At 39.9% G+C, this 20,653-nt stretch overlaps 1 protein-coding gene across 11 annotated transcripts in view; it reads left to right on the top strand.

Annotated features, from left to right (window-relative positions):
- Positions 1-20,653, top strand: part of LOC134354971 (CMP-N-acetylneuraminate-beta-1,4-galactoside alpha-2,3-sialyltransferase-like) — a 568,489-nt gene that overhangs the window by 414,815 nt on the left and 133,021 nt on the right. The gene's annotated exons all lie outside the window — the stretch shown is intronic.

Below are 20,653 nucleotides of genomic sequence, written 5' to 3'. Positions count from 1 at the left end.
TGCAGTTCAATCTTGATGTCCCTCTGTGAAGAGTTTATACGTCCTCCCATGGAATGCGTGGGTTTCTTTGGGTGCTCCAGTTTCCTCCTATAGTCCAAAAATTAGGAGGTGAATTGGTCATTATAAATTGTACCATGATTAGGCTAGAGTTATAATAGGTGGATTTCTGGTGGCATGACTTGATGGGCCAGGGGTGGGGGCTTATTCCACACTGTGTCCCTAATGATATAGAGATCGTTGTGCCATATTGTATGATGTTACTTTCATTATAGAAAGCAAGGTGGACCTTACCACATTTTTTTCCTTTGCTGTTGCAAGTGCGGAAACCAATCTAATGTCAATCCTCATGCAACACTCACCAACCCAGTAATCAATCTGGTGCAACTTTCCTGCACTCTATTACAAGTATATCCTTCCTTAGATAGGGAACCACATTTGTGCACAGTATTTCACAAGCAATCTCTCTCGGGCCCCATATAATCATATATACATTCCTAATATAGAGCTCAAATTCTCTTGCAGCACAGGCTAATATATTGTTTGGTCTCTGATATGCAATGTGTGCTTGTTAACTTTCAGTGATTTGTTTCAAGTGCTTATAAAAAGTACTCACATCCCCCCCCCCCGAAGTTTTCATGTTTTGTTGTTTTACAATATTGAATCACAGGGGATTTAATCTGCCTTTTTTTGACACTGTTTATCAGAAAAGTGATGATCATTTCATGTCAAAGTGAAAACACATTTCTACAAATTGATCTAAATTTATTATAATTATTAAACAAAATAATTGATTGCATTCACCCCCCTGCAAGTCAGTGTTTAGTTGATGCAACCTTAACAGCAATTGCAGCCTTGAGTCTGTGTGGATAGGTGTTCTATTAACTTCGCACATCTGGACATCGCAAATTCTCCCCTGTTCTTCTTTACAAATCTGCTCGAGCTGTGTCAGATTGCATGGGGATTGTGAGTGATCAGCCCTTTCCAATTCAGCCACAAGTTCTCAATTCTTTGAGGTCTGGACTTTAACTTGGCCACTCTAAGTCCAGGACATTAACTTTGTTGTTTTTAAGCCATTCCTGTATAGCTTTGGTCATTGTCTTGCTGGGAAAAAGTAGTCTCCCACGTCGCAGTTCTCTTTTGCTACATTCATTTTACCCCCTACCTTCATAAGCCTTCCAGGGCCTGCTGCAGTGAAGCCAACACCATGCTTCACGGTAGGGATGGTGTTTTAACATACATACATAGAACATAGAAATCTACAGAACATTACAGGCCCTTCGGTCCATAATGTTATGTCGACCATGTAACCTACTTTGGAAACTGGAATTTCCCTACTGCATAATTCTCTGTTTTCCTAAGCTCCCTGTACCTACCTAAGAGTCTCTTAAAAGACCTGATTGTATCCGCCTCTACCACTGTTGCTAGTAGTGCATTCTACGCACCCACCACTGTGTGTTTTTGATGATGTGCTGTGTTTGGCTTACCCCAAACATAGCATTTGGTCTAATGGCCAAAAAGCTCAATTTTGGTTTGATCAGACAATAGAACCTTTTTCCAGCTGATTTCAGAGTCTCCCACATGCCTTTTGGCAGACGCTAGCCAAGATTTCATGTGAGTTTTTTTTCAACAGTGGCTTTCTCTTTGTCACTCTTCCATAAAGCTGCAACTGGTGAAGCACATGGGCAACAGTTGTTGTATGCACAGTCTCTTCCATCTCAGCCACTGAACTTGTAACTTCTCCAGAGTTGTCGTAGGTCTCTTGGTGGGCTCTCTCATTAGTGCCCTTCTTGCATAGTCACTCATTTCTTGAGGATGGCCTGCTCTAGGCATACTTACAGCTGTGCCATATTCTTTCTATTTCATGATGATTGACTTAACTGTACTCCAAGGGATATTCAGTGACTTGGAAATGTGCTTGTATCCATCTCCTGACTTGTGCTTTTCAATAACCTGTTCGCAGAGTTGCTTGGAGTGTTCTTTTGTCTTCATGGTGTAATTTTTGCCAGGATACTGACTCACCAGCAGTTGGATCTTCCAGATACAGGTGTATTTTACTACATTCAATTGAAACACCTTAACAACACACAGGTGATCTTCTTTTAACGAATTATGTGACCTCCAAAACAAATTGGCTGCGCCATTGGTGATTTGGTATGTCGTATTAAAGGAGGGGAATACTTATGCAATCAATCATTTTGTGTTTTATATTTGTAATTAATTGGGATGACTTTGTAGAGATCTGTTCTCACTTTAACATAAAAGAGTCTTCTTTTGATCAGTGTCAAAAAAAAAAGCCAAACTAAATCTACAGTGATTCAATGTTTTAAAACAATAATACATGAAAACCTCCAAGGGGGAGGGGGAATACTTTTAATAGGCACTGTACCTAGAGACTGAGTTCCCTCTTAATGTCAGTACCTTTCAATCTCTCTTTATTTCAACCAAAATGGTGTTCTCACATTTTCCACATTAAATTCCACATCTTTTTCCTGTTCACTTAACAATCCTGCAAAACCCCTTTACATCATCCTCACATCTCTTACTGCCCCAGAACATCAAATGATGTGCCTTTGTCTTTTTAAACCAGTGAGTGCTACTAATTGAACTGTATATGAGTAATTGCCATACAATGATACTTCAAAAAATTTGCCATTGTAATGTCCTCAGCCTTTATAGTTATTGTTCAGTTTTGGGTGAACACTGTCATCGAGAACTGGGGCTATCTGCATGCAATAACACACAGGCATCATTTAGACTTGGCAGACTTCACAGCATCCCAGTGATGTTTATAGCATGATCAATGTCTGAGAGCAGTTGTAGTGGAGGTGCCTTAAAAGGAGCTACTCAGCTGATTCTACAGTACGTATAAGTATCTATAAGGACTGGGTGGCAAGCTCTCCACGTCCTTACATCATTCAATAAAATGGTGGCATGTTGGTTGCAGTGGCCTCTCCAGGGTCCAACAAATGGTGCAAATGCATGTCTTAAATGTTTTTCTTGTGATGACAAGACCTTGTTGGACATTGGTAATATAAAATACTGCAAGTCCATTTTACTGATGAGACCAATAGTGGGAAAGCTGCGTGGCCATAGTTATTGCGTGAACCAGGCCCTCATGCTGCAATGTGGGAGAGAAAAAGGCACAGTGGATGCACTGGAATCCTTTCAGGGGTGGGGGCCAGCCTCCGCTGACCAGTTCTCCCGTCGGTGTAGCTCTCCAGTGGCTCGCTGTCTGGAAGACAAGCTGACTTGCCTTCATCTGTGGCTTAGCCAGTGTGAAATGAGGATCTTCTACGTACTTACTCTTGAAGAAACGTGGCTCCAGGACAACGTCCCATGCACCATCACTCTTCAGAGCATGCCACTTAGGGAGTTATGCTAATACTATTTTTGTGACTCTATGTGCTATTGTAATGTTGCGTGTGACTGTAGGTACTGTGCTTTGCACCATGGCCCGAGAGAAATCCTGCTCAGTTTAGCTTTATACATATGTATGGTTGAATGATAATTAAACTTTTACTTGAACAACACTCAAGAGGTTTGACAACTTTCAAGATAACTGTCAGTTATTTGATTACCATATCATCCTTCCGGTCTTAACAGTCACCCACTATATTTTTGCTGCACTGCGACAGAACAGATAGTGAAAGAAATGTGGAGATGTTTTATGTAATGACAGCTAGTGAAATTCTATTACAAGCCATTCACTGTTCCATTGGTGTTCATATTCAGTATAGATAAAAACTACAATATATTCTGCGATTAAGCTCCAACAACTGTGAAACTGTATAAAGTACTAAACAGCCTTCTTACATTCAATGTAAAATTCCAAAATAAGAACCAGACCATGTGGGGTTAATTTTCCCTTTTCTGTCATTAGCACAGTAGTAAAGTTTCAGTGAAAGGTTAAATCTATATCTTACTGAAAGTGACAGGCTGGTAATGTACATTTCTATTGTGCTTTGTAGATTAGTGTCAAGCCTAACTGTTGAAAGAGAGTCTAAGAATATTTAATGTTTTTTGAAACACTGTACTTGACAGTGCACAAGTCAGAAAAACATAAGGGAGTTGATGATATTCTTTAACAAATTCCCAAATTTCCCATTTTTTTTCCTTGTGAAATGTCAGTTCTGTCTGCTACTGAAGATCACAGGAGCTGGCAACAAATAATTTGTGGCTTCTGCAGGGTATATTTTGTTTGTACAGTTTGAGAGCATTAGATCATCCATTACCAATGATATTTTAATGTTGCTGAATGCTTTATTTTCTCCATTGTGTTTAATACTGACAGATTGGCCCAATTTTAAAGCCGAGCTCGAATAAAGGCCATAAAATTTTTTTCTCTAAAAATCTGGACTCTATTCACTTATTTGGATCACCATTGCTAACATATAAAAGTCAGTTTTGACCTGTTTCCTATCCATTAATCAAACGCAAGAAATTCAAGGCAACATAACAAAATGCTGGAGGAACTCAGCAGATCAGACAGCATCCACAGAAATGAACAAACTGTCGATCGTTCGGGCCAAGACCCTTCTCCAGGACTGGAAAGGAAGGAGGAAGACACCTGAATAAAAAAGGTGGGAAGGGGGAGAGGAAGAGGGATAGCTAGAAGGTGAGAGGTATAGCCAGGTGGCTGAGAATGGTAAAGGGCTGGAGATGAAGGAATCTGATAGGAGAGGAGAGTGAAATATAGGATTCTGCATTTTTTTTCTCCTTTGCTTCACATACCCTAAGTTCTTCCCTGCCTGGTTCTGTCTGCCCATCCCTTCCCTTATTTGGTTCTACCTATCACCTACAAGTCTTTGTCTCTATCCTTCCCCATTTCCTCCTCTACCCAGGTCTGTCTGTCTATCTCTTTTTTTTGCCTTGTGTTCTTACCAATCATCTACCAACCAATCTCTCTTTCTCAAAACTCTCGTATATGTCCCTCTCCCACATTGCTGTGACTAGCAATCATTCCATCCTTCAGCTCTCACCTGCCAGCTCTTGTCTCACCCCTTCCTTTCACATCTTTATACTGGCTATCTCCTCTCTATACTCTGAGTTCTCAACCCAAAGCATCAACCACCCCTTTGTCTCCACCTGCTGAGTTCTTCCATCAGTTTATTTTTTGCACTGGATTCCAATATCTGCAGTTCCTTACGTAGTATCCCAACTGGTTATTATACTCTGTTAACTGTAGAACCCCTTTAGTGCAAAGTACCCATTACATTTTCTGGGTAAAATAGTGGCAACATTTCAGAAGTACTTTAGTGGCTGAAATATGCTTTAAAATGTCTTGGCATTATGTGAGTCTCAATAATATACAAGTTTTAAATTCTTTGACACAAAAGGTTCTGCAAATGATGGAAATCTAGAGCAATGCACCCAATGTGCAGGAGGAGCTCAGTAGGTCAGATAGCATCTACAGTGGCATGCAAAAGTTTGGGCATCCCGGTCAAAATTTCTGTTACTATAAATAGTTAAGTGAGTAAAAAATGAACTGATCTCCAAAAGTCATAAAGTTAAAGATGGAACATCGTTTTCAACAAGATTAAGCAAGTTTAGTGTATTATTTTTGTTTTGTACAATTTTAGAGTGGAAAAAAAGGAAAGGAGCACTATGCAAAAGTTTGTGCACCCGAAGAGATTTGAGCTCTCAGGTAACTTTCACCAAGGTCTCAGACCTTCCTAAGCTTGTTAAGGCTATGGCTTGTTCACAGTCATTCTTAGGAAAGGCCAGGTGATGCAAATATCAAAGCTTTATAAATACCCTGACTCCTCAAACCTTATCCCAACAATCAGCAGCCGTGGGCTCCTCTAAGCAGCTGCCTAGCACTCTGAAAATTAAAATAAATGATGCTGACAAAGCAGGAGAAGGCTATAAGAAGATAGCAAAGCGTTTTCAGGTAGCCGTTTCCTCAGTTCGTAATGTAATTAAGAAATGGCAGTTAACAGGAACGGTGGAGGTCAAGTTGAGGTCTGGAAGACCAAGAAAACTTTCTGAGAGAACTACTTGTAGGATTGCTAGAAAGGCAAACCAAAACCCCCGTTTGACTGCAAAAGACCTTCAGGAAGATTTAGCAGACTCTGGTGTGGTGGTGCACTGTTCTACTGTGCAGCAACACCTGCACAAATATAACATTCATGGAAGAGTCATCAGAAGAAAACCTTTCCTGTGTCCTCACCACAAAATTCAGCATAATAAGTTTGCAAAGGAACATCTAAACAAGCCTGATGCATTTTGGAAACAAGTCCTGTGGACTGATGAAGTTAAAATAGAACTTTTTGGCTGCAATGAGCAAAGGTATGTTTGGAGAGAAAAGAGTGCAGAATTTCATGAAAAGAACCCCTCTCCAACTGTTAAGCTCGGGGGTGGATTGATCATGCTTTGGGCTTGTGTTGCAGCCAGTGGCACGGGGAACATTTCACTGGTAGAGGGAAGAATGAATTCAATTAAATACCAGCAAATTCTGGAAGCAAACATCACACCGTCTGTAAAAAAGCCGAAGATGAAAAGAGGATGGCTTCTACAACAGGATAATGATCCTAAACACACCTCAAAATCCACAATGGACTACCTCAAGAGGCGCAAACTGAAGACTTTGCCGTAGCCCTCACAGTCCCCCGATCTAAACATCGTCGAAAATCTGTGGATGAATCTCAAAAGAGCAGTGTATGCAAGGCAGCCCAAGAATCTCACAGAACTAGAAGTCTTTTGCAAGGAAGAATGGGCGAAAGTTCCCCAAACAAGAATTGAAAGACTCGTAGCTGGCTACAAAAAGTGTTTGCAAGCTGTGATACTTGCCAAAGGGGGCGTTACTAAGTACTGACCATGCAGGGTGCTCAAACTTTTGCTTCGGGCCCTTTTCCTTTTTTGTTATTTTGAAACTGTAAAAGATGGAAATGAGAAAGTAATCTTGCTTAAAATATTAAAGAAATGTGTCATCTTTAACTTTATGCCTTTTGGAAATCAGTTCATCTTTTACTCGCTTAGCTATTCACAGTAACAGAAATTTTGACCGGGGTGCCCAAACTTTTACGTGCCACTGTATGGATGGGAATAAATGGTTGACATTTCAGGCCGAGACCCTTCATCAGGACTGGAAAAGAAATGGGAAGAATTGTATTTTGTTTTTGTATTTTTCACCCTGAATTATATTCTTGGATCTCCCAGTAAGACAAAAATCACCATGAAGTTAAATATTCTCTCACAGATGCTAATTCTTTGTAAGAAAACCTTTTCTGCAAATCTGTCTGGAATCTAGCTGAGGACTGGTGTCTTCAATAAGATAACTCCTCTTTGTTGATTGGTGTTTGCATAGAACATTTTGCAAATACACTTGTCGGTTCCATTTCTACAGTATCAGTTACAATATCTTTATTATTAATTACTCTTCTGGTCCACATTGCTGTTCTTTAGATAAACTTATATCTAATCATTTAATTTAGTCCTTGTTGAACTACTCTGCCCCTTTCCCTATTTGTTTGAACGTATTCAATAAACAGATTAAGTATTCGGAACAGAGAAATGTGAAAATGCCTGAGGATTAGCTTTTCTTCTAAATTCAATGATAGTGAATAGTTTAAAGGGTTTGCTTTCTAAGATGTCTGATAGCAGACACTCCCCTTCCCAGCTTGCGTATAATGTTGCTATGAGCAGCTGGTACTTTTTGTCCTTAGACCATTTCCTCCAGGCTGTTCCAAATATGTACAACTTTAAAGTTGAGCAATATGCTTTGTTGCTATAAATTTCTGTAATCAGAATGCTTATTTTGTGAAGCAGCTTCATTTAGGGTAATGTGTTGTGAAAAAAAGAAATGCTTATATTCTAGAGTATAAATTTCACTAGAATGGCTGTGGAAAACAGATGATATTGAGCTAGCAGCAATTTTTGCATTTTGTTTGATTTTCAGCCTTATTTATTGTAAACATGAAGTAGGGTATCATATCCATTATGTGCTCTCCATGTGCTTTGCAATTGCCCAATGTGTCCAAAAGAAATTCCCGTCCCACAAATACAGATAACTTTGGTGGTATCAACCTAACTTCCATTGGACAGGAACAGAACACAACATCTCACCTGTTTGCACTCCAAGAACAATCATATGCAAAGGGGACAGAAATTTTTGCTGCCGTGCCCTTTTAAAGGAGAAGAAAAAAGTCAGTTTTAAAGTGAGGGAATTTATTCTGTGTGTCCTGGAACTTGAAGTTCTGACCTCATAATTCTTGCTGCTGACAACAGACGTCCAAATGGAAAGTACTTTCATTTACTTATTGAGATACGGTGCAGAATAAGCCCTTCCAGCTGTTCGAGCCACACCATCCAGTAAACCCCGATTTAATCCTAGCCTAATCACGGGACAATGTACAATGACCAATTAACCTACTAATTCGTACATTTTTGGACTGCGGAAGGAAAGCCTCGTGGTCATGGGGAGAACATGCAAACTCCTTACAGACACCCTATCAATTTCAAGTTGATGAGCATAAATCAACATTCAGAGATATATGATGCAACGATACTTATCCTTAGTTTTATGGTCACAGAAACCCACTTTTGTTAAGTCCCTTAACTCATTAAGGATCTGTTCTGCCGACGGACAATTATAATGGGAGCTTAACCATGAAGCACGTTTTAATTTTGCATTGACTGGTATCCAGGATAGAAAAGGGTACCATTTTTAAGAAATATGTCATTTGAGAAAACTTAATACTGGATACATAGTCTATATCTAGCTGTCAACAATTCTTCCTGGGGATGCCGCTTGGTCAACATACAGCTCTGGAAAGACTGTAATCACTCCTATTTCTAATGAGCATTGGTGGAGTGGCCCAGTTTTGATTGAAGCAATAAAGGATGAAAAGCAATCTAGTTATAAATAAAAGTGTCTCATAACCAAATTGAGTTATTAAGTGTGGAAACGTTATACTGAATACATTTTGCCTATAATAATCTTTTAGATTCTGTGAACTTGTCAAAAACACATGAAAATCTACTTAGAAGATTTGTATACTTTAGGTAAGTATGTCATCCATGGAGATGTGGAATAAGAAAAGATAAGTCAGAGCAGTAAGCCTATTACTTCCACAAACTCTTTGCAACTTGGCCTTTTGTGAACTTAATTTAATCTCCTGAGGCTACCGCAAAAATAACTGTTTACACTGTGGTACATCACAAGTGTAATAGGATCTAAAATTGCACTCAGCTTTAATTATTTTTATGTAAAATAGCGGATGCACTTCCAAACATTCTGAAGTAATAACTCAAGGCACAGGAGTTGTAGGCATGTGACTTAGAAATATTATTTTATGTTTAAGTGGTATTCAAAATAATTGTCCATCTTTGCGAAGTGTGTTATCTTTTGTGGAAAGAAGTGAGGAAAAAATTGTTCATGCTCCGATTAACTTACGGAAAGAGTCTAACGGTGATGGTAAGAAGTGGATGTATTCCAAATATCATTCATTGGGTTGATGTTAGCCTAGTGCATGTGCTTCACAGAATGAAGGCTTATAGAGAGTTGCACAGAAGACTTGAGCAAGTTCGGAATATTTTTTAAAAATAGACGATAAATGGAAAATAAAACAATCTGTTGTGTCCAAGTTGTAAGCAGGCACATTAAAGGAATATTAGTATTCTTCAGAGTGAAGCATTTAAGCCATTTTCAAAAGATGAAAATTATATAGTTGTTATATTCAGAAGGATCTAAGTCGGTTGGCCCACTTGAGTCTGTGTTACCTCCGTGGAGAAATCCCATTTACTCTTTTTTTTTGCCCATTGCCTGCAACTGTTTTAACTTCAACTATTTAGACTTCAAAAATAGTTTTCCAATTCCCATTTGAAAACCACTGTTGCATCTTGATCCATACTTTTTCAGCAGTGTACACGATAGGTGCAATCTCAAGTTCTTTTTATCTTTCATATCACATCTTTGTTGACATTAAATAGACTGAATATTTTCTGTATTTTTATGTAATTTTGTAATAATTTAAAACTGCAATTCACTATATTATGTATTATCTGACAAAATGGATGAAAATCAATATAGCAAAAAAGACAGAACTTATTTTACTTGGACTCGTCTTTTAAAATTGATAGCATGAACTGTTTTCCTGCAATCAGTGTGAATTAATCAATGTTTCAGTGAAAACAGCACTGTCTCTCTAAGCTCCTAAATAGACTTTCCTTCAAGATATAGAGGAGATCTTCAGGAAACACTGGAGGAATTGGATCAGCCCATGATTGAATGACGGAGCAGACTCAATGGGCCGAATGGCCTGCTTCTTCTTCTATATCTTACGGTCTTATGGAAACCTCAAATAAGCTACTAATTTTGCCTTAAAAATCTTTAATTTTAGGGAAGACACAACTCAACACTTAATTTTTTCTAAAATTCTTGAACCAGTTAATTTGAAGGTGTTTGTGCTGTAAATTAGAAATATTTTCTATCTTAGGCACAAAGTAATTAATAGCTAGCTATAGAAGTTGAGTTACTAAACAATGGTAATTTTATGCCACTCAAATTATAAAATTGCACAGATTTATACTTACAAAATGTCTTTCCAATACTGTATAAATCTTAAGCTAGTATATCATACAGGAGGCCATTAAACCCAATCAGCTTTGCTAGAGAAATTGTGAGCTATTTTGTTCTGGCTAATCACTTAGTTATTTACACTAGGACAGAGTAGCAGTGGCCAGCTAGCCTCTCGGGCTCCTGTTCCACAGAGATTGGATGAAAACTCAAAATTATTTCAAAGGTTTTAAGGTCAGAGATGAAGGTATCCATGGACAGTGAAATGGTTACAAGAACCTTCATCAGAACAGGGAAACAAAGAAACAAATTAGTAGAAGATGGGGAGAGGATTGGGTGGAGCAAGGAAAGAGTATCTGATTGAGTGAGAATGGAGACATAATATGGGAGTTAAGGAGAAGTTAAAATCCATTAGCTGATGTACTATGAATGAAAAGGTTGTGGGACATTCACAGAAGCCAGAAAATACAAAAAAATAGTGAAATTCTGAAGTTGGAGAGTTTGATTTTGAGTCCAGCAGACTACATTATGCCCAGATGGGAGATAATTGTGATGTTCATTAAGCTTGCATTGGCTTTGTTGTAGTTGAGTCAAGAACACGAGATTCTACAGTTTGCTAGAAATCCAGAGTAACACGCACAAAATGCTGGAGGATTTCAGCAGGTCAGACAGCTTCCATGCAGAGGAATATAGAGTCAATATTTCAAGCCAAGACCTTTGGAAAGGTTTGTTGAGCACCTTTGCTCTGTCAGCAATACAGAAGATTTCCTGGTAGCCAACCATTTTAATTCCACCCCCCATTCCCATTCCAGCATGTTGGATCATAGCCTCCTCTATTGCCATTAAGTGGCTACTCTGAGATTGGAGGAGCAACACTTCGTATTCTGTTTGGGTAGCCTCCAACCCAATGGCATGAACATTGATTTCTCTAACGTCCAGTAATTTCTCCCCCCCTGCCCCCATCTCTCTCCTTTTCTATTCTACATTCGGTCTTCCCTCTTACTCCTGTTGTAGGGTGGATGAAATCACTGGAGAGACAGAGTCACTGGTAGATACAAAGCAGCTTCTTTATTTGACACAACAAGGTACAGCAGGTATCATACGGACAGAGACGCTTTCGGTAGAAAGGTCTGCTAGCCCAATGTGGGCTCGATATTTATATGCTGAACACAAAGGCAATCGCTACTTAAAAAGTTAATAGACAATGCTTCCTTTTGAAGATACATACAAATCATCACACCTTCTGACTTCATCCTTTCCTTCTGACGCCAACATGTCTGGGTTGGTATCCACAGCCTTTAGGAATGCAAGTTAAATCCGCAATACATTTATTTGGCATTTTACGTGCTAACATAAAAGACGATTAATATTGATAATGTATAGATAATACTGTCTTCGAAAAAACAGCATCCGGTCAAACTATGGCGCCAGAAGCATCTGGCATTCACACCGTTTTAAGAAGCACATTGTTGTGTACTCAATCCACAGTACTTTGTCAAATAGAAGTCTGGTGGCCAAAGTCATTTAAGTGTAAACAAATCATCTACCCAAAAAAACTCACTCTAACACTCCTTCTCTTCTCATCTGCCTATCACCTCCCTCTGGTTCCCCTCCATCTTCCCATTCTCCCATGGTCCACTCTCCTACCAGATTCCCTCTTCTCCAGCCCTTTACCTTTTCCATCTGTCACCTCCCTGCTTATTACTTCCTCTCCCTCCCAGCTGGCTTCACCTATCACCCCCTAGCTAGTACTCTTTTCCCGTCCTCCAATCTTCTTATTCTGTCTTCTTCCCCCTTGGTTTTCAGTCCAGATGAAGGGTTTCGGCCTGAAGCATCAACTCTTCATTCGAACATTAGAAAGTTTTGAAAGTTCGGACTGTTTGTCCCACGTGTTCACAACTCACTGTGTAGAGAATTGCTTCCTGATGTTAGTCTGAAACCTCTCCATAACCAGTCTCCACCTATGGCCACATGGCCTCGATGATGGATTAATTGTGAAGTGGCAGCAGGCATCCACCTTCCTTATATCCTTAATGATTTTGAACACATCTATCATGCCTCCTCTCATTGTATGTCAACTTAAGCGAAAAAAATTAATTCTTTCAATCTTTCAAGTGCGGCCTGACTTGTGTCTTATAAAGGTTCAGCAGTATCTCCTTGTTTTTATATTGTATTCCCCTTGAAATAAATGAAACATTGCATTTGCCTTCTTTACTACAGACTCAACCTGCTTGGAGCCTTGCACGAGGACTCCTAGGTCCCTCTGCACCTCTGATGTTATAAGCCTCTATCAGATCTCCCCCACTCCAGAGAAAACAACGCAAGTTTGTCCGTTCTCTCCTTATAGCAAGTGGAAACCACCCTCCTCTCTATGTCTACACTTCTCAGAGCTGAGATAAAACAGCCAGCATAATCAGACCCCAGTCACCTGACATTCTTTCTTCTCCCACTTCCCATTGGGCCGAAGATGGATAAGCCTGAAAGCACTTATCAGAAACAGCTTCTATCCCTCTGTTATAATACTACTGAGTCGTTTCCTACTGTGAGTGGATGTGGAGAGGGTGTCGTGGGTAAGTCTAGGACCAGAGGGCACAGCCTCAGAATGGAGGGATGCCCATTCGGAACAGAGATGAGGAAGAATTTCTTTAGGTAGGGGTTGATGAATCTGTGGAAGTTATTGCCACAGACAGCTGTGAAGGCCAAGCCATTTGGTGTCTTTAAAGCAAAGGTTAATAGGTAATTAATTGGTAAGGATGTCAAAGATAATGGGAGAAGGCGAGATAATGGGGTTGAGAGGGAACATAATTCAGCCATGAGCTAACAGTGGAGCAGACCTTATGGTCTTATTGTGATAAGATGGACTGCTAGCCTTACAATCTCCCCTGCTATGACCTTACACCTTATTGTATGCCTGCACTGCATTTTTTACAGCTATAACATTTTATTCTGCAATATGTTATTATTTAACCTTGTACTACCTCAGTGCATTGTGGTAATGAATGTTATGCAAGATGTTTTTTCACTCTCCTTCCATACATGTGACAATAATAACCTGATTTACAATTAATATTATTCGCATTTGAAACCGAATAGTAAATATTGACCAGTTACGTAGGACTGTCCATTTAATACATATCAGGAGAATGAATTGACATTCCTGCTGGTCTTTGAAGGAAAGTATGGATTTGGCTGATTGTCAGCTTTGATTGTGTCAGCAGATTGTAGATATAATTTCAGTTATAGAGCTTCAATATATAATCTAAAATTATGTTTCTGTAATCTTGCTCTTTATTATAACATTAAATTGAAATATATTTTCATGATTATGTCATCCTATTTGAAGAAATGAACCAATTCCTCAGAGTTGCCATGCCAATGTTTTCCCCATGATAAGCAATACTTAAAAAGTAGCTGATTATTCTTCTCATTGTTTGATGGAATTTTGTTTTATACAAAATGTGGTGTTTGCCTACAGCATAATAGAAACTGCGCTTCAAAGTAGTTTATTATGTGTGAAGCGTGTAAGAAGTTTCTGTATGATGTAACAAACTGCAATAGAGTTAAGTCTTTTGCTCTTTCAGTGTGATGCTGCTGTGCATCTGCTGATTCATGGGAGCAATTGTAATAGGTTTTAGCTTCCTAGGCCAGTGAGCCTGTTTCTCATGTTTTACAAAGCCTGCTTTCTAAACATAGTTGCTGCCACTTATGATACCAAACACTTTTGAGAAAACTTCCAATTGATAATAGTTGTTTGGTTTCTGGTCGTGAATGGGAGTCAGTCTTCAGTTCTTAACATGTAACTGGAAAACAGCAATCAGTTTGAAGTTAAAAGCCCAACTTTGCAAACAAACTCTGTATATAGCAGGTGTTCTGTGAGAAGTAGGGTCTAGAAGTAGGAGCTGATTTATTACTGCTCATGAGTGCAGTATAAGACAATGGGTTACTTAACTTGGCTGTTTCAAAATGGACAGGCTGAATAGATTGCTTAGTTTCAGGAAGCTTGCAGACCAAATGAATAACATAATTTAGCACATCAATAAATGATTTGTTAAGGTTAGAAGTATTGGGTATTCAGAGAAGTTAGCTTCACAACGTTGATGGTGGGAAACTGAGACCTATGCCTCCAAAAAAATTTTTAGACAATTTGTGTCAAAAGGGTGTCTAAGGAAATATCTTATGCCTGTGAAGTCACCCAAGTGCAGAGAGCAATTCAGGCTTATTCGGAGGAATAGGGTAAGGATCATCAGGAACCATGAAGGAAACATGGGGTGAACTAGAATCCATTCCTCTGGTTTGTTTCTACAATGGACGATTCATTCATCTGCATTGTTGGTATGCCTTTTCAGTTCATAGGAATTGCACCTGTATTTTGGAAATCCAAAGTGCAAGGTGGTTACTGCAGTCATAGTGTTGCTAAACTGTAGCAGTTAGACTTTTGCTGGTTGGTTGAAGAATCGAATGGTAGAAGGGAAGCAACTGTGGCACTTCAGGCTTCTGTACCTCCTGCTCAATAGCGTCTGTGTAAATTTGGCATGGACTAGATTATGGGGATCTTTGATGATAGGTAATAGATATATCTGTTGTGAAGTATATTTATATGAAATTGCCATTATTTTAATAGGACTTTATAAAAGGTTTGTCAGGAGTGAGGATAGCTGATGTCCATGAAAAGGTGCAGATCTGTGGTCGTGTGACCAAGGTGTTCCTGCAGTGCCATCATTCAGGTAGTCTCAAAGATTTCACCCAGCAACAATGAATCAGTGGTGATTACATGCTTGAAAGTTTGGTGTGACTGGGAAGGAAACGTGGAGGCTTTTATTTTCCCAAGCACGTGCTGCACTTTTCCTTCTTGGTGGCAGAGATTGAAAAGTTTACTTAAAAACAAGAAATTGGATGCATACTTTAGTAAGATGAAGGCATTCAATTTCTTATTATGTCTATATCATACAAGTATTTTGGAATATTTTAAAGAGAACATTTGAAACCCATTTGGGCTCATTTTTTGAGTTTATATTATGACAGAGAAAATCTTAAAAAATTAGAAACAAAGAGCTGAATTAAGTAGAAGCCATCATATACAGTAGTTGCAAGAACCCAACTGATGTATCATTTTCCTTTTGAACATGGATTTCCGACCTTTTTTATTTTTGGACCCCTGCCATTAGCCGAGGGGTCACTGTGAACCCCTGCTTTAGAAAAAGAAGTCTAACACCCATAATCTGTTTTCCTAATATATGATTCTGGACATAAATCAATGTGATTGATCTTCAAACATTTTCATAGGTGCTGTAGCAAGTTACTTACAGTTGCAAGAAAAAGTTTGTGAACCCTTTGCAATTACCTGTTTTTCTGCATTAATTACTCATAAAATGTGGTCTGATCTTCATCTAAGTTACAATAATAGATAAACACAATCTATCTAAACTAATAACACATGGACATTTGTACTTTTCATGTCTTTATTTAACACATTGTTTAATCATTCACAGTCCAGGCTGAAAAAAAGTATGTGAACCCTTGTATTTAATAACTGGTTGAACCTCCTTTAGCAGCAATAAATATCCACCAAATTTTTCCTGTCGCTACTGATCAGACTTGCACAACGACAAGGAGGAATTTTAGCCCTTTACTCAATACAAAACTGCTTTAGTTCATCCATATTTCTGGGATACCTTACATGAACAGCCGTAGGTCATGCCACAGCATCTTAATTGGGTTGAAGTCTGAACTCTGACTTGGCCATTCCAAAGCATAAAATTCCTTCTTTTTAAACCATTCTGTTGTTGATTTACTCATGTTTTGCATCATTGTCTTGTTGCATCATTCAACTTTTATTAAGCGTCAAGTGAAGGACCACTACCCTGACATTCTCCTGTAAAATGTCTTGATACAATTTCAATTCATTGTTTCCTCAACGATTGCAAGCTGTCCAGGCCCTGAGGCAGCAAAGCAGCCCTAAACCATGATGTTCCTTCCACCGTGCTTCACAGTTGGGATGAGGTTTCGGTATTGGTTTGCAATGTCCTTTATCCTCCAAACATAGTGGTGTGCATTTCTGCCAAAAAGTTCAACATTTGTCTCATCTGTCCACAGAACATTGTCCCAGAAGCATTGTGGAACATCCAAGTGGTCTTTTGCAAACTTGAGATGTGCAACAATGTTTTTTTTAGACAGCAGTTGTTTCCTCTGTGGTGTCCTTCCATGAATACCAGTGTAGGGATGAGATTTTACTTATAGTGGACACATGAACAGAGACTTTAGCAAGTTCTAGAAATTTCTGCAGGTCTTGATACCTTTTTTTCCGCATTACACATTGTGCTCTTGGTGTAATTTTTGCAGCATACCCAATCCTAGGTAGAGTAGCAACAGTACTGAGTTTCCTCCATTTGTAGACAGTTTCTCTTACTGTGGACTGATGGATACTTGGGTCTTTAGAAATATTTTTGTAGCCTTTTCCAGCTTGATGCATCCCTACAATTCTTCTTCTAAGGTCCTCTGAATGATGTTTTGATTGAGGCATGATGCACTTAGAGAGATCTTTCTTGAGAAGAGCGGGCTCAGTCAGGGACCTGACTTGGTGTGTGTGTTGTTCATAGGGCAGGGCACCTCCACAACCCACTCCTCCAATCTCATCTCATTGATTGGAACCCCTGACTTCAAATAAGTTTTGCAGAAGGCATTACCCCAGAGGTTCACGTACTTTTTTGAACCTAGACTGTGATTGTTTAAATGGTGTACTCATTATTAACAAGAAGTGCAATTGTTTGTGTGTTATTAGTTTAGGCAAATTGTGTTTGTCTGTTATTGTGACTTGGATGAAGATCAGACCACATCTTGTGAATAATTAATGCAGAAGACCAGGTAATTGCAAAGGGTTCACAAACTTTTACTTGCAACTGTAGTTGCTGGCAGGAGCCACTGCCAGCTCCTTGGCAGCTTGGTGTGGTGAATAAACACTGGCTCTTTCTCTGTTGCCCACAAGCTGAGAATGAATAATATAAACCGTCAAGATGTGCATTCCTTTCCCTTGAATTTTGCTTTCGTTTTTTAGTTAGCAAAGCAAATCTCTTTCTCTCATGACTTCTAAATGAGAGCAGCGATTAATTCCAGGGTGAGTACTGTTATCAGCTCTCACTTAATTTCATCAATTAGAACATTTAGAAATGACATTTGGTCTTAATCACTTCTAGCATTCAAGTTTCTGGCGAACCTGAGAAGTGAGATCCACTCTGCGTTTCTACTCTTGCATTCTGTCTGTGTGTGTTTGCACATATTGCATGTAAATAGATCTTAAAAAGTGGTAATGAGTTAAATCATTTCATGAAAGAGCTTGAATAATCCAACAATTAAAGCAGTGGAATAATTGCCATATTTAATATAAGACTCATGAAACTTACTAAGAAGTGAAAAGAGCACTATGCCGTATCGATTATAAAAAATTAAAAGTGCAACTTTTTATGAATAGGAAACCAAGGATAATTTTTGCACAGTATATTTCAGTAAGTATGTTTTTATTCCAACTCTTGCTTTGATCTAAGAAATGCTTAATGTGCAGCTCAGAAAAATAAATTTCTAACGTTATCTCCAAAGTTAACGAGCATGTTGAGCTCATTGACTTCATTAACTTTGCCTCCAACTTTCCCCTTGCCCTCAAATTTACCTGGTCCATATCCGACACCTCCCTCCCATTTCTTGATCTTTCTGTCTCTATCTCTGGAGACAGCTTATCTAGTGATGTCTACTATAAGCCTACTGACTCTCACAGTTACCTGGACTATTCCTCTTTCCACCCTGTTTCTTACAAAAATGCTGTCCCCTTCTCGCAATTCCTCCGTCTCCGCCACATCTGCTCTCAGGAGGAGACTTTTCATTCCAGGACGAAGGAGATGTCTTCCTTTTTTTAAAGAAAGGGGCTTCCCTTCCTCCACCATCAACTCTGCTCTCAAATGCATCTCTCCCATTTCACGCACATCTGCTCTCACCCCATCCTCCCACCACCCCACTAGGGATAGGGTTCCCCTTGTCCTCACCTACCACCCCACCAGCCTCCGGGTCTAACACATTATTCTCCGTAACTTCCGTCACCTCCAACCAGACCCCACCACCAAGCACATCTTTCCCTCCCCACCTTTCTGCTTTCCACATGGATTGCTCCCTACGCAACTCCCTTGTTCATTCGTCCCCCGCATCCCTTCCCACCGATCTCCCTCTCGGTACTTATCCTTGTAAGCGGAACAAGTGCTACACCTGCCCTTACACTTCCTCCCTCACCACCATTCAGGGCCCCAGACAGTTCTTCCAGGTGAGGTGACATTTCACCTGTGAGTCGGCACCCTATACACCCTATCCTCGTTATATGCGTCTTCAGACTATGCGGATTCACAGTTACGCGAGGAACCTATTTCTACCAACGTCTCGTTATATGCATCCAAAATTCACAGTTATGTGAGGAGCACTGCTTTCCTGCCAATACAAGTCATGTGTGGGCGCCTCACAATTTCACTCCCGCCACTCTTGCATTGGTTTTGGCAAGGTGTGGATGCGCGATCTTAAACTTTTGTTGGTTTTACCTACGGTGCAGTGATTTTGTGCTTGAAATATTTAACTATGCTTCCTAAGCGTCCGATGTTATGTCTTGGACTGTCAGCTGAGCGGCAGAGAACCGCTTTAACACTTGAAAAAACGTTGGAAATTATAAACAGCGCGACATCAGCTGAAGGTAACACAGCTCTGCGACGTTACTGCCAGGAACAGAATCTTGCCTTTAAAGTTCTTTTGTTGCTTGACAATGTGCCAGCCCATCCTAAACATTTGGACAGCATTGATCCTAACATAACAGTGCGTTTCCTGCTGCCTAACACAACATCACTGATTCAACCACTCGACCAAGGTGTAATCCACATTCAAGGCGTGGGTATTTTTTTACCGCGAACTGTCTCTCAGATGCTGTAAGCAACAGACGATTTTGAAAATCCTGGGAGTTTACCGACGGTGAGGGAATGGTGGAAGTCAGAACACTTGGCACAAATGGCGATGGACATGGACCCAAGTTTAGAACATGAGTCAGCATTTCAGTCGTTCCCTGCCGTCAACCCTTCTTCCCTACGAGCAAATTTATGCTGAAAAACAAAATGCTGCCAAGCCAACAACCCTCACCACTTTATGCAAATCACTGTAATCTGCTGCTGCCGGCAGTTCTAAGAGTTCTGTGAGTCTTCCTTCACCCCCTTGCTGTGCTTGATATTATCCTGACGACCCACAACCATCCACTTTATCCGTGTAAAGCTGCCCGACACCACAACAGCCACTCATCTCCCGGAGCAAACATACCTGCCACTGTTGGTGAGTACTGTACACCAGAGGATGTTAACTTTCTATGATTTATTACATTGAATATTGCCTTAAATTGATTAAATGTAATACAAATGTTGTCTTGTAATACTGCCTTTGTGTCGTGTTGGTATAAAAATGTGAATAAGTTACAGATAAAACATATTTAGGAAGCCCTCTGGAACGCATCCCTATTTTCTCCATTTAAATAATTATTCACATTATGCGTCAACTTCAAGGAACGTATCCCTGGCATATAACGAGGATAAGGTGTGTACTGTGTCCGGTGTTCCCGGTGTGGCCTTCTATATATTGGTGACACCCGACACAGACTGGGAGACCGTTTTACTGAACACCTACGCTCTGTCCGCCAGAGAAAGCAGGATCTCCAAGTGGCCACACATTTTAATTCCACGTCCCATTCCCATTCTGGTATGTCAATCCGTGGCCTCCTCTACTGTCAAGATGAAGCCACACTCAGGTTGGAGGAACCACACCTTATATTCCGTCTGGGTAGTCTCCAACCTGATGGCATGAACATTGATTTCTCTAACTTCCGTTAATGGCCCTCCTCCCGTTCTTACCCCATCCCTTATTTATTTATTTCCTCTCTCTCTCTCTCTCTCGCTCTCCCCCCCCCCTTTTCTTTCTCTGTCCCTCTCACAATCACTCCTTGCCTGCTCTCCATCTTCCTCTGGGCTCCCCTCCCCCTTTCTTTCTCCATAGGTCTCCCATCCCATGATCCTTCCCCCTTCTTCAGCTCTCATATCCCTTTTGCCAATCAACTTCCCAGCTCTTGGCTCCATC

This window comes from Mobula hypostoma, chromosome 12 (assembly GCF_963921235.1).
Source record: "Mobula hypostoma chromosome 12, sMobHyp1.1, whole genome shotgun sequence".
NCBI classification, from domain to species: domain Eukaryota; kingdom Metazoa; phylum Chordata; class Chondrichthyes; order Myliobatiformes; family Myliobatidae; genus Mobula; species Mobula hypostoma.
Note: the sequence above shows the minus strand (reverse complement) of the source record. Positions and strands in the feature narration are given on the sequence as shown.